The following is a 12520-nucleotide window of genomic DNA, read 5'->3' as shown; positions in this document are numbered from 1 at the left end:
TTTCTGAGAATACATGTAGGATTAGTTTTATTTCTTCCTTAAATGTTTAGCAGCACACATCAATAAAGCCATCTGGGCCTGGAGTTTTCTTATTGGGAATACTTTTTTTCTTGGTGAGGAAGATTAGCCCTGAGCTCACACTGCCACCAACCCTCCTCTTTTTGCTGAGGAAGATTGGTTCTGAGCTAACATCTGTGCCCATCTTCATTTTTTTTTTTTATATATATATATGTGGGATGCCTGCCACAGCATGGCTTGATAAGCAATGCACAGTTCCGCACCCAGGATCCATACCCACAAACCCTGGGCCGCTGAAGCAGAATGCGCAAACCCAACCACTATGCCTCCAGGCTGGCCCTTACTGGCAATACTTTTAATTAAAAATTCAATTTATTTCATTGATATAGAATACTTAGATTTTCTTTTTCTTGTTGTGTTAGTTTTGCTAAGTTGTGTTTTTTGAGGAATTTGTCCATTTTACCTAAGCAGTCATATTTATTGGCAAAAAATGATTCATAATATTCCCTAGTATTTTTTAGTATCTGTAGGCTTTGTAGTCATATCCCATTTTTCCTTCCTGCTATTGGTAATAGGTGTTTCTATGCTTTTGTCTTGATTAGTTTTGTTAATACTTTCACTATAGAAATAATTCAAAATATTATGCAATTCTCACACTATCTTTTAAGACTTTTTAGCTCCTAAACTATTACATCCCCTTTTGAAATTATGTTATGTTAAATTTTAATTAACCTTTGCACTGAAAATATGCAAAGACCTAAAATAGCAAGCAGGCACTTGTGTCTTAGAAATGAAGGAGGATGCAAAGAGACACACCTGCATTAGTGGCATTTGCCAAAAGCTCAATATTCTATAATAAAGAACTAGAACAACAGGAAATTATGTCCTTATGGACAAATTCAAATTTTACTGAATAAAGTTGTCTTTAAATATGAATCAATTCTGAACACTGAATCTGAAATTCATTGTAGACTCAAATGAAATATATTTATCTAATTCTGATATATGAGCTAAACAATAAAGACTAAATAAAAACAAAATGTTGAACCATATTGAAACACCAAAAAAAAAAATGGCACGTGTTGAGAAGTTTATAGTTATGGAATAATCACAAAAGGTAAAACACAAGAGATTTGATAACATGCTGAAATAATGATCTTGACAAATAATACAAATATGTTCACAATATAGAATTCAACCTAAAAACTTCCTTTGCAAATTACATCCCCTTTACATAAAACGTTTACACTACGCTAAAAGATAAAAAGAAATCACAAAGCTGATAAAAAGGTGGGAAATATTTTTTTCCAAATGACAATACAAAGTCACAACTTATAATATACATTTTGCACAAAAAGGTAAAACTATAACACACCTATCAGAATGGCTAAAAATAATAATAACAATAACACCAAATGTTGGTAAGGATGCAAAGAAACTAGATCAATCATATAATGCTGGTAGAAATGTCAAATAGCACAGCCACTCTAAAACACAGTTGATGGTTCCTTTTAACACTAGGGTTACTTTTCACACAACACCGGTTGCTAGGAGTTAGGGTAGGGAGGGCAGGGTAGGTGGGCATGCTATAAGGGGTAGCACAAGGGAACCGTGTGAGGTGGTATAGTTTCGTATCTTCACTGTGGTAAGGGTTACACGATACAATTGCAAAGAACTACACACACACCCCAACACAAACACAGGGAAAAGGACCACATGCTTGGAAAAAGCTCTGTGGATTTTACCGCTATCAATATGCTGCTTTTGACATTGTATGTACTTTTATACAAGATTGTAAAATGGGGAAGGCTTAGTGAAGAGTACATGGGACCACCCTTTGCACCTTCCTGTGAACTTACAATTATTTCAAAACTAATTATAATTATAAAGTAATTTCCATAACTTGAAGTGTATTCCTTGTTAACTTCTATGAACCCAGGACAGACTAAATCTTACTTAACTAAAACAGTCTTTCAAAAAACCTTTAAACATATTCAAAATAGACAAAATCTTTTAAACACTTAAAATGTTATTAACACATTAAGAACACCTCACGTTTAGACCTGTATTTTGTTTCCTGAGGTGCTGTAACAAATTACTTCAAATTTAGTGGTTTCACACAACCGAAATTTATTCTTTTAAAGCTCTGGAAACAAGAGATCCAAAATCAGTTTCAATGAAGTACAATCAAGGTGGTGGAAGGTTTGCACTCCCTCAGGAGGCTCCAGGGGAGAGTTTGCTTGCTTTTTCGTGTGTATGTGAGGACGACTGGCCCTGAGCTAACATCTGTTGCCAATCTTTCTCTTTTGGCTTGAGGAAGATGGTCGCTGAGCTAACGTCTGTGCCAGTCTTCCTCTCTTTTATGTGGGATGCTGCCACAGCGTGGCTTGACGAGCAGAGCTAAGTCTGCACCCAGGATCCAAACCCGCAAACCCCAAGATCTGAACCTGCAAATCCTGTGCCTCAGAAGCAGAATGTGCAAACTTAACTACTATGCCACAGGGCCAGTCCCCCGGGGAGAGTTTATTCTATGCCTCTTCTAGCTTCTGGAGGCTGCCAGCATTCCTTCACTTGTGGCCACATCACTCCAATCTCTGCCTCCATGTTCACATTGCCTCCTCCTCTTTACGTGTGTCCAATCTCCCTCTGCCTCTTTCATACAAGGACATTTGTGATGGCATGTAGGGCTCATTTGGATATTCCAGGATAATCTCTTCATCTGAAGATAATGTCTGCAAAGACTCTTCTTCCAAATAAGGTAACATTTACAAGTGCCAGGAAACAGAGGCAGACATATCTTTAGGAGCTATTATCAGCCAACCTCAGGCATATACTACTATATTACACTTATTTATATATATGTATTATCATGTCTTATGAATAACAAATTTGAAGGCACTTAATATGTTTTATTTATTATCAACATAGAATGTCAAGTATGATCCTTCTTTGTTATTTCCTGGAGTAGACTGTTTGCAAAAATGAACATTAACAATTCCTCCCAATACTGTACATGCTTGCTACTCCTTCCATCAGGAAACAGACTCTATTTTTCCTTCTCTTAATTCTGGGATGGCCTTGAACTTGCTTTGACCCATAGAATGCAAAAGTGACACTATGCAATTTCCAAGGCTAGGCCTGAAAAAGCCTAGTAGTTTCTGCTTTCACTCTTTTAGAAGTCAGACACAATGTAAAAAAGTCCACCTGCCTTGCTTGAAGACCCACATGGAAAGGGAGACAGAGGAGCCTCAGTCAGCCACCAATTGTTCCGGCCATCTGAGCAGAAGCCCTAGGGACGAGAACAAAGGCATTGACATTCTAGCCCGGGCTGAACTGCCAGCTCATACCAAGTGGACCAGATGAAGCACATCGCTGAGCCTAGCCCATATACAGAATATGAGAAAGAAGAAGTCATTATTGTTTTAAGTTCGCTACTTTTTGGAATGGTTTGTTAAGTAGCAATGGATAACTGAAACATTTGCCTACAGGGAAGATAAATTGAATATTTATTGAATTTAACTAAAAATATAAATATTTAACTCTAGTGAAATTTAAAATATTGTCCAAGAAACTGTTCACAACGGAGCTAGACCTGTGCAGAAGGGGTATGGTTTAGGTTTTCAAATCCATGTAGTGATTTTCTTTTAACCACAAGATAAATATGAACCTTAAAAGGCACATTTAGTTAGTCTTACGCAAAGTTCTATATGGTCAGTCTTATGTTTAGGCACCTTGTATACCAGAAATGAAATAGATATTAGCATAAAAAAACCTGCGGACATCAAAATGATCATAAGGGAAAACCAGCAAAAACTCAACACACATAAAATTGATTACTTAGTGAAATGAACTAGCTCCTTGAAAAACACAAACCACCACAACTTACTCAATATGAAATAGATCATTTAAGAGCCCTATAACTATGAAGAATCTTGAAGGCATTATTTCAAAGCTCTCACAAAAGAAATCTCCAGGTTCAGATGGTGTTCCTGGAGAATTCTACCAAACGCTTAAAGAATTAACACCAACTCGGCACAATTTCTTCTAGACAACAGAAGATGATAGAACACTTCACAATTCATTTTATGAAGCTAGTATACTCTGAAATGAAAACCATACAAAGACAGTACCAGAAAAGAAAACTATAAATCTATATTTCTCATGAATATAGGCACAAAATTCTTTAACACAATATTAGAAAAGAGAATTCAGCAATATATAATAAAAATTACACACCATGACCAAGAGGGTTTTATTCTAGCTATACAAGGCCAGTTCAATATACAGAAATCAATAACATAATACACCATAATAACAGGCTAAAGAAAAAAAACACATGACCATATGAATTGATGCAAAAAAGGCATTTGACAAAATTTGACACTCATTTATGATTAAAAGCTGTTAAAAAATAACTAAGAATAAAAGTGAACTTTTTAAACTTAATAAACATCATCTACAAAAAATGTACAGCTGACATTATACTTACCAATGAAAGACTGGATACTTTTCCCTTAAGATCTGGAGCAAGACAAAATGTCCATTCTCATACTTTTATTCAACATGTTACTGGAAGTTCTAGCCAGTGCAATCAGGCAAGAAAAGGAAATATAAGGCATACAGACTGGAAAGGAAGAAAGAAAACTTTCTAATCTGTAGACATTCTGATTGTCTATGCTGAAAATCCCAAGGAATCTACAGAACATGGACAGTACTTTTATGATGAAAACCACTAAGCATTGATAAAAGATCTAAATATAAAGACAGACATACCATGTTCATGGATTAGAAGACTCAACATAGTAAATATGTCAATTCTCCCTAAATTGATATATGTTTAATGTAATTTCTATAAAAATCCTAGCAAAAATTTTTTGTACACATAGATAAGGTTATTCTAAAATTTATATGAAAATGCAAAAAAACTAAAATAGCTAAAACAACTTCAGAACAGAAGAATGAAGTGGGAGGACTGACCCTACCTGATTTCAAGACTTATTACACAGCTACAGTAATGAAGACTGCGTGAGGTTGGTAGAAGGACAGACACATAGGAGAATGGAACAAAAGAGAGTACCCAGAAATAGACCCACAAAAATACACCCAACTGATTGATAAAGGTGCAAAAGTACTTTCAATGGAGAAATGATAGCCCTTTCAACAAATGGCTCTGAAACAGCAGGACATTCTTAGGCAAAAATGTAACCTAAACCTAAACCTCACATCTTATACAAAAATTAACTCAAAATGGACCATGGACTTAAATATAAAACATAAAACTATAAAACTTCTAAAAAGAAACCATTAGAGAAAATCTTTGAGCTAAGCAAAGAGTTCTTAGACATGACACCAAAAGCAGAATCTATCAAAGCAGAAATTGGTAAACTGGACTTCAAAATTAACAAGTTCTGCTCCATGAAAGAACCCATTAAGAGGATGAAAAAATAAGCCAAAGACTGGAAGAAAATATTTGCAGACCACATATTCAAGAAACGGCCAGTATTTAGGATCTATAAAGAACTCATAAAATTTAACAATTAAAAATAATTTAACAAATGGGCAAAGGACATAATGAGACATTTCACTGGATATGATTTCTGGATGGCAAATGAGCACATGAAATGAGGTTCAACCTATTAGCCATTAGGGAAATGCTAGTTAAAACTACAATGAGATGTCACTACATACCTATCAGAATGACTAAAATATAGTGACAACCAAATTCTGACAAGGATACAGAAAAACTGGATTCATACATTGCTAGTGAGAATGAAAAATGGTACAGCTCTATAGCAAACTCAACATTCAACTACCATATGACATAGTAGTTGCACTCCTGGGCACTTACCTTGGAGAAATGAAAACTTATGTTCCGTAAAACCTGTAAACCAGTGTCCATAGCAGCTTTATGCATAATAATCCTACATTGGAAACAACCCAGATGTCATTCAATGGGTGAATGGTTAAACAAACTCTGGTAAGCCCGTAACATGGAGTACTACTCAGAAATAAAAACAAACTACTGATACACACAACAACTTGAATGAATCCACAGAGAATTACGCTGAGTGGAAAAAGCCAATTCCAAAAGGTTGCCTACTATATGATGCCATTTATATAAAATTCTTGAAATGACAAAATAATAAACATGAAGAACAGATTAGTGGTTGCCAGGAGTAAAAAAGGGGTTGAGCACAGGAGTGAGGTGGTTGTGGTTTTAAAAGGGCAACATAGGGATCTTTACAGAGATGGAACTGTTCTGTGACTTCACTTTATCAATGTCAATATTCTATGATGTTGTAGCATAGTTTTGCAACATGTTACATTTGTAGGAAACTGCATAAGGGCACACAAGAACTCTCTGTATTATTTCTTAACAACTACTTGTGAATCTATAACCATCTCAAAAATTTTTTTACAAGGCAACTCACCAAAAAAATTACGCACCTTTATGTTGATATAACTGGCTAAATTTAGTGACTCCACTAAATCTCATCTGCTGGTCTAATATAATTTTATTTCTAAGAATGCTGAAGGAGGAAACTCTCTTATAAATTCAGAAACTACAAAAAATCATGGAGTCAAAATATCCATTGACTTTTATACCCTACTCACTTGACAGCATCTGATGCCTGCATACTGTTCTCCCAAGGGTATTTGCTATTCTTTTCACTTTACAGTATGTTTTAATCTATGTTTTGAATAAATAATACAGTAATATGATATTAAAGGGCATAGAATGAAAAATATGTTCCCACTCTTTCTCCCCAGTATCCAGGCCCGCTCTTACCTCCCTATCAGCCACCAAAGTCCTCGAAGGATATCTGTTGTATAGTCAAGCTAATATGCGCTTCCTCCTCACCTACCCGACCTGTTTTTTTCACACAACTGTTACTATATGTATAATTCTGATCTTGGTTTTTCACTTTAAAAGATCTTCAAAAAACTTTTGCTCTCAATACAATAACTTGTGTTTTTTCCAAATGATTGTATGATAGTTCATGGTACAAGTACAGCATATATTTAGGTCATTTCTGATAATTATTTCAATGTTCAAGCAACTAAATTCGTATATCTGGCCATTGCATACCTGTATAATGAATTCCTAGAAATGGAACTGCTTGATGAGAGGGTATGTGCTTTTATAATTTGATAAATATTGCCAAATGACCCTTTATAAAAGTTGTCTCAATTTGTACTACCACGAGCAGTGTATGAACGCTCACACATTTCTCTCTGCCCTCTTCATTACAGGTAGTAACCTTTTGATCTTTGCCAATCTGATAGGTGTAAAAGCTCCCAGGGTAAGCATTCTACTCAAAGATAACAATCAGTTAATCTTATGTGAAAGGATATCTTAGTGTATTAATCACAAGGAAATATACTGACCTTCAAGACCGAAAACAGCTCTCTCCTATTCAAGTGATAGGGTGCATTGAAAACTACTGCAGCCCAGCCTCTAGGGCTTGCTTTTCACCAAGAAATATGAGACAATCATTGGTCAAAATTAATATTTAAACAGATAAATTTGTTTATCAAAAAAGTATTTACCAAACACTTCCAGAAGAGTAGTTAGGACTTGTATTATGTTATAAAGCAAACTGGAAATAAACTTAAAAATGCCTGCTATGAAATCTTGAATGTTTCCATGCATCAGACTATGCTTGTGGATTTTTGTTAATAATGCCATCTGCTCAGAAACTATTTTAAAATCTACTCTGCATAGGAATATATTAATATATCCAATCATGCATATGTATGTAATAAAGAATTAACATACTCTCCAAAAGAAGTTGAGAAGTAAAAGAAAAGTTTTCAGATCTCTTGATAATCAACAAGGTCTCTTTCAGATCTATCATTCTAACTCAATGATTTTTTAATTACTGAATGAACCCTAGAGTTTAAAGGAATGCAAATTTCTTACCTATTCACACACAAGTTTTATTTTACGACAGGACAAGCATATTTCCTAACACGCACACAGTAAAATTTGAACTGTGAACACTGAGTAAATTAATAATTACAGAGTTTAGGTTTTAGTAATTATTCTAACATTTTAAATTTTCAATTACTGACAAGCAGGGCATCACATCTGATTATTGGTCTCCCAAAGAGCTATTATTCGATTTGAAAATTCTTTACTATTTGCTAAGGTTTGAATGTTTGTGTCCTCCCCACCAAATTCATATGCTGAAATTCTAACCCCAACGTGATGGGGCCTTTAGGGGTTCATAGAAGAGAGCCTAGAGCTAACTAGCCTCTTCCACCACGTGAGGACACAGAGAGAAGACACCATCTACGACCCAGTAAGGGGCTTCTCATCAGACACCAAATCTGATGGCACCTTGATCTTAAACTTCCCAACCTCCAACTATAAGAAATAAATTTCTGTTGTTTATAAACTACCTAGTGTATGATGTTTTGTTATAGCAGCCTGAACGGACTAACATAGTATTTCTTATTTACTTTATTAATTGGATGACAGGGCACTTATTTCCTAGAAATATGTATAAATACCTTTGTTAATGCCATTAAAAGACTATGTCTTGAGTTACATTGATTGCAAGATTAAAGCAATTCTTGAATCAAGTATATAACATGCAATCAGAAAAAGAAAACGTGTCAACAAACAGTAAGAGATTATCTTCCTTCCAAAATAGTGTTAATTCCTGCCTTCCTGAAAAAGAACAAATTGAATGTTTCACTTGCAGGAAAAGGGTCAATGAATTCAGTCATATGTATTGATAATAAATTTTACTCTAACAAATATACATGAATCATTGATCACGTGGGTCGAAAAGACACTAACACTCTCAAAAATAAAATAGACAGTTCTGATGGCCAAATACTCCAAATTTAATGAGAGAAATACACGCACTCTAAAAGGAAGATTCGCTCCATCGTCAAGTACTTATTAAATACATACTATAAGCCAAACCCAGCGCTAAACGCCAAAGACATTAAGAAGGTCTGTATCTCAGCACCATTCTTGCAGAAATGAGGCTGGGTGGGGCAAGCAGCTCGATGGGGTTGCTTCGTCAGAGAATGATATTTGCAAAAGCAAACACTTTGTTCCCGGTACCCGGGGAAAGCAACCAGGCACTGACAGGCATCAAACAGCTTTAAAAACTGAGTGATGAGGAAGCCATAAAGCAAACCCTTCGTGCTTCTGGGCAGCGAACCTTACAAATGGTGCAGACTGGGTCTACATTTAAGACCTGGAAGGAAAACTGCCGGACTGGGAGAAACGGTCGCAGTCTCATTTGCATAAGCACCCAAACACTGCTGACGTCACCGCGCCCGAGTGCGGACGCCGCCCCGTCTTACTCCAGCCTCTCCCCGCGAGGGACGAGGGCGCAGGGGAAAGGGAGAGCCGGCCACAGGCGAGCGCGAGCCGGGGCATCGCTCACCGCGAACGCGGCAAACGCCGCTTCTCTGCTTAACGGAAAAGAATTCCCCCGCTGCGGCCTCTGAGACCGCGCGGGTCATACCTGTCCCCGCGACGTCTCGGGCGTTTTGATCCACTCATATTTGTAAGGCAGGCGTGCCTGCGTGTCACGACTGAAAGGTTCTCCCTAGACTCAAAGCCCTCCTCGGCCCAGGCCACGCACAGACCGGCCAAGTGAATGAAACGTCCAAACGGTCTGAGTTCCCAGTTGCTCCTACCGTTTCCTTAAAATCCCAGCGCCACCACCCGCACCGCCAGACTCAAATTCCTGGCTGCGCAGAAATACACAGGCTGTGCTTTCTTCGGTAGCCACGTGCCCAGTGCAGGGCGAAAGGCCCACTTCAGGACCATTTATCGCAGGATGCTTCAGGCGAGAGGGAAGTGGAGTCACGTGAAAACACACCGCCTTCGGTAGTCGCCTTCAGCAGATGCAAAAGCAACCAGAAGCGAATGAGAAATGAGGCTGGCTCTTCTCCCCGCCCCACCGCCCACCCGCACGAGGATCGGCTTCCAACTCACCTAGAACCTCGGAAGCGCCTTGCTCCGTCCCGGCCCTCCCAACTTTCCTCTAGCACTTGCCACAGGCGGACCCCACCCTTCAGACAACCCTGCCTTGACTTGGAAACGACCAGTCTCTCGGGGATGCTGTGGGCAGTTTCCACGACGAGAAGGAAGGAGGGCGACACGTTTCGACCCATGTGCTTCCCCCTCCACGCCGCCTCTCGCCCCCCGAGGGTACAGAGTTCAGGACGCGGAGCTAGGAGGGTCGCCCGCTGAGCCCAGCTTCGCCCTCCCAGGGCTTTGGAGCCGCCCTCCCTCCCCTCCCCTCACAGCCTGAGTCCTTCCCGGGATCGATCCATCCATTCCGCTCCCGTCCCCTGTCCCCGGGTGGCAGTCGGTGAGCCGCACCCTGCCTAACCCGTGCCCTTAGCGGTAGGAGAGCGTCCTTACAGTTAGCGAATCTCGACCCGGCGCCTCCGGCTGCTTCCACGTCCCGACAGTAGCCGCAGTCGCCGATGGGTCGGGTCCAGGTGGGGTGACAGAGGCCGCGAAGGAGCGGTCTGGAGAGAAGCAGCAGCTCGCTCAGGGCGGGCCCTGGGGCCGGGGTGAGGGGTCGCTGCCCGGCGGGCTGGCGGGCGAGACTCGTGGGCGCCTGTGTGGTGGCCAGGGACCGAGCACGAGATGCAGCGCGCGGCTGCGTGCGCGCGGGGGTGCGAGTGTGTGAGTGAGGGTGTGACGGAGGCGCCCACGTGCCCGGCCCGCCGGGGCTGCGGCCGCCGACACGCTGCGGGGGAGGGGGGAGGGGGCAGGCCGCGGGCGGCGGGCGGGGGAGCCAGGTCGCCCGGCGGGGCGCCGCACCTCCCCGCGCCACCGCCCCGCGCCACCGCCCCTGACGCAGAGGCCGCTGCGGCTGCCCCGCCGCGTCCGCCTCCGCTCCGGGCTGCGCCTCCGGGACGGGAGGACCGGGGAAGCCCGCTCCACAGCAGCAGAAAACAAATTCCCCTGCTTCCCGTCCTCCCCCAACCCGCTCAACAGACAGGATGGCACCAGTTGCCCGCCCCCCGCCTTTGTCTCAGCGAGGATAACAACAGACATGGTCCTACCTCGCACCCTCTGAATATTCTCCAAGAGTCGGTGATGGGACTAGAAGAAGTGGGTGACCCAGAGCACCCTTCTCCCTAGCTTTCTCTCCAAGCCAGCCATTTACATCTCTTGCAAGAGAAAAGCACTGTGGGCATTTGCTTCCCCCATCAAAAGGGGACCTGATAGCTCTCCGTGATTCTGGCCAGGTTATGAAAGGCTGTTTTAGGGAGCTGGTCCTCACCTTCTGTTGGTCCCTTAGCATCCGACTCTTCTCCAAGGGGTCTCATTACAGAATGAAGGCTGACTGACTTCTTGCAGCAGTCAAGACATATTCATAATTAAGCCACGTGGAGAATTCCTAAAATATACATCACTGAGCACAAAGCTTAGCCTCCTTTTGAAAATGGCTGCATCTTCTCCTAAACAGGGCGTGTGCTCTATGGACCAAATTTTGTGTCCTTGGAACTTTTGAAATTTGAAAGAAACGCAAAATGAACCCAAAACATACTGTAGCAGAAAGGTTCAGTGACTCGGTGAAGGACATTTTTCACTTTCAGAGGGTTAATATCACCACTAGAAAAATACTTTTGTGCACTTTCAAGCCTTCCAACAGTCCCTCAGATTTTGATGGTTTGTATCCAATTAATACTGAATTAAAAAATAAGGCCATTGCAGACAGGTTTTCATGCAGTGAAAAATCTCCTGGAAAGAAATCACAAGACCTGAATTTCAGTTCAGAACATTGCTGCTAATCCTTAGCTTTTAAAGCAGCCAAGAGAGCTTTTTCTCAGTCTCTCCCAATCCCACCTTTAAAATATGAAAGAAAAAAATTAAATTAGATTTGATTCCCTGGGTGCCCCTCCCCTGCCATGGGTAAACAAATGGGTAAACAGATGCCCTGCAGAAAAAATAAAAACCGTTAGTATAAGCCTTTTACAGAAGATCTTGCATAATTTGCCTTTTATATCACGGATTGGCAAGAGACCAATATTTATGCTGATATATATCATTTTATATATACTGAAATTGAGATTTGTACAAATAACACCGATACCAACTGAGAAGAATTTAAGAAAATAAGTAGAACTATGTCCTCCGTAATCAGGATTAGGCTTATCTGTGGGAAACAAAGTTTTGTGTATGCCTACAGGAGCAGCTCACTCACAGGAGGACCAGAAGACCGACCCGCCTGCTAGTAATCCCCCCCCCACACTTTTTCACTCACGTTTGACACCTATTGCAAATGCATGTGCAAAGCTACAAGTCACAAAATCTTCGTGGAGTAATATCTTCAAAGCTGACTGTTACTAATTTATGTCTTAATGCCAGTGAGGAGAAATGAGAGAAAGCAGCTATGGAGTTTCCCACTAAGTGCCTGAGGCTTTAAAATAGCTTATTTAATCTTCTCAATTAATTAATGAGGTGATTTTTCCTAATTTAGAGATTACACAGAGGTGATACTCAGAAAGA

The 12520-nt window shown here is 40.5% G+C and overlaps 1 protein-coding gene across 2 annotated transcripts in view; it reads right to left on the bottom strand.

The window, feature by feature from the left end:
* Nucleotides 1-10568, bottom strand: part of SLC6A15 (solute carrier family 6 member 15) — a 49137-nt gene extending 38569 nt beyond the window's left edge. The window contains exon 1 of one of the 2 annotated variants that reach the window (XM_046645959.1): nucleotides 10418-10568. The gene's annotated coding sequence lies outside the window, so the exon portion shown is untranslated. Of the gene's footprint in view, nucleotides 1-9684; nucleotides 9730-10417 lie in introns of those variants that run through there. The other variant, XM_046645961.1, reaches the window with a different exon arrangement.
* Between the last annotated feature and the right edge of the window lie 1952 nt (nucleotides 10569-12520).

Source organism: Equus quagga, chromosome 19 (genome assembly GCF_021613505.1).
Source record: "Equus quagga isolate Etosha38 chromosome 19, UCLA_HA_Equagga_1.0, whole genome shotgun sequence".
NCBI lineage: Eukaryota > Metazoa > Chordata > Mammalia > Perissodactyla > Equidae > Equus > Equus quagga.
This window is presented reverse-complemented; position numbering and strand designations above follow the sequence as displayed.